We start from the raw sequence: 2,906 nt of genomic DNA on the forward strand, positions 1-2,906 counted from the left end.
CACGCATTCACTATATCCGCTCACCACGGTCCCCGCATTCACTATATCTGCTCTCACCAGACCCTGCATTCACTATATCCGCTCTCCCCGGACCCGGCATTCACTATATCCGCTCTCCCCAGACCCCGCATTCACTATATCCGCTCTCCCCGGACCCTGCATTCACTATATCCGCTCTCCCCAGACCCTGCATTCACTATATCCACTCTCCCCGGACCCCGCATTCACTAAATCTGGTCTCTCAGACCCCGCATTCACTATATCCGCTCTCCCCGGACCCTGCATTCACTATATCCGCTCTCCCCGGACCCTGCATTCACTATATCCGCTCTCCCCAGACCGCGCATTCACTATATCCGCTCTCCCCGGACCCTGCATTCACTATATCTGGTCTCTCAGACCCCGCATTCACTATATCCGCTCTCCCCGGACCCTGCATTCACTATATCCGCTCTCGCGGGACCCCACATTCACTATATCCGCTCTCCCCAGACCCCACATTCACTATATCCGCTCTCCCCGGACCCCGCATTCACTATATCCGCTCTCCCCGGACCTCGCATTCACTATATCCGCTCTCCCCAGACCCTGCATTCACTATATCCGCTCTCCCCGGACCCCGCATTCACTATATCCGCTCTCCCCAGACCCTGCATTCACTATATCCACTCTCCACGGTCCCCGCATTCACTATATCCGCTCTCCCCGGACCCCGCATTCACTATATCCGCTCTCCCCGGACCCCGCATTCACTATATCCGCTCTCCCCGGACCCCGCATTCACTATATCCGCTCTCCCCGGACCCCGCATTCACTATATCCGCTCTCCCCGGACCCCGCATTCACTATATCCGCTCTCCCCGGACCCCGCATTCACTATATCCGCTCTCCCCGGATCCTGCATTCACTATATCCGCTCCCCCCAGACCGCGCATTCACTATATCCGCTCTCCATGGTCCCCGCATTCCCTATATCCGCTCTCCCCGGACCCCGCATTCACTATATCCGCTCTCCCCGGGCCCCGCATTCACTATATCCGCTCTCCCCAGACCCCGCATTCACTATATCCGCTCTCCACGGTCCCCGATTTCACTAAATCCGCTCTCACCGGACACCGCATTCACTATATCCGCTCTCCCCGGATCCTGCATTCACTATATCTGCTCTCCCCGGACCCCGCATTCACTATATCCGCTCTCCCCAGACCGCGCATTCACTATATCCGCTCTCCCCGGACCCCGCATTCACTATATCTGCTCTCCCCGGACCCCGCATTCACTATATCCGCTCTCCCCAGACCCCGCATTCACTATATCCGCTCTCCCCGGACCCCGCATTCACTATATCCGCTCTCCCCGGACGCCGCATTCACTATATCCGCTCTCCCCGGATCCTGCATTCACTATATCTGCTCTCCCCGGACCCCGCATTCACTATATCCGCTCTCCCCGGATCCTGCATTCACTATATCTGCTCCCCCCAGACCGCGCATTCACTATATCCGCTCTCCATGGTCCCCGCATTCCCTATATCCGCTCTCCCCGGACCCCGCATTCACTATATCCGCTCTCCCCGGACCCCGCATTCACTATATCCGCTCTCCCCAGACCCCGCATTCACTATATCCGCTCTCCACGGTCCCCGATTTCACTATATCCGCTCTCACCGGACCCCGCATTCACTATATCCGCTCTCCCCGGATCCTGCATTCACTATATCTGCTCTCCCCGGACCCCGCATTCACTATATCTGTTCTCCCCGGACCCCGCATTCACTATATCCGCTCTCCCCGGACCCTGCATTCACTATATCCGCTCTCCCTGGACCCCGCATTCACTATATCCGGTCTCTCCGGACCCCGCATTCACTATATCCGGTCTCTCAGACCCTGCATTCACTATATCTGCTCTCCCCGGACCCTTCATTCACTATATCTGCTCTCCCCGGACCCTTCATTCACTATATCCGCTCTCCCTGGACCCGCATTCACTATATCCGCTCTCCCCGGACCCCGCATTCACTATATCTGGTCTCTCAGACCCTGCATTCACTATATCTGCTCTCCCTGGACCCTGCATTCACTATATCCGCTCTGTCTGGCAAAGATCTGTCTGCTATCACTAGAGAGAGAGTCATTTGGAAGATCATTTGGCTCCCTCCTCTGTTCCATCCTCCAGCTCTTTTCTGTCTTCAGCTGCTCCATCCGTTTACAGACCTGCATTTACTTACAGTGCTTCAGTAACTAAACCCAAGAAGAAGCGAAAATTCTTTCCAACCAGTACCATCCTGCCAGTATCCAAACCGGTCAGCCTGCCGTCTGAGAACCCGCCTTCCGTTGTCCAGCCTGGTGCCCCGGTGCCTGCGATTCAGCCTGATGCCCTGATGGCTGATGACCCAGTGTACGCTACCCAGCCTGATGACCCGATCCAGCCTGACGACTCGGTGCCCGCTGTCGTGCCAGACGACTTGGCTGCCCAGCCCGAAGTGCCATTACGGACTGTTTGGAGCGTCCTGAGGGGGGTACTGTTGGGAATGGGCTCACCAATGGTGGTGGGACTCACCTGCCTTGTGGGCTGCATCAATAAATATCACATTCTGAATGTGTTCAAAGGTGAGATGTTTATATACAATATATATATAAAAAACTAATGTGTGTCTGTATGTACAGTGAGCAACAGAAGTATTTGAACACCCTGCGATTTTGCAAGTTCTCCCACTTAGAAATCATGGAGGGGTCTGACATTCACATTGTAGGTGCATTCCCAGATACAGAATTAAAAAAAAATTTTCAGGAAATCACATTGTATGATTTGTAAAGAATGTATTTGTCTCGCACGGCTGAACAGAAGTATTTGAACACCTAAGAAACAGCAAGAATTCTGGCTCTCAAAGACCTGTTACTGCG

This window comes from Staurois parvus, unplaced genomic scaffold, assembly GCF_062004578.1.
Source record: "Staurois parvus isolate SC_StPar_1 unplaced genomic scaffold, SC_StPar_1.0 ptg000523l, whole genome shotgun sequence".
NCBI classification, from domain to species: domain Eukaryota; kingdom Metazoa; phylum Chordata; class Amphibia; order Anura; family Ranidae; genus Staurois; species Staurois parvus.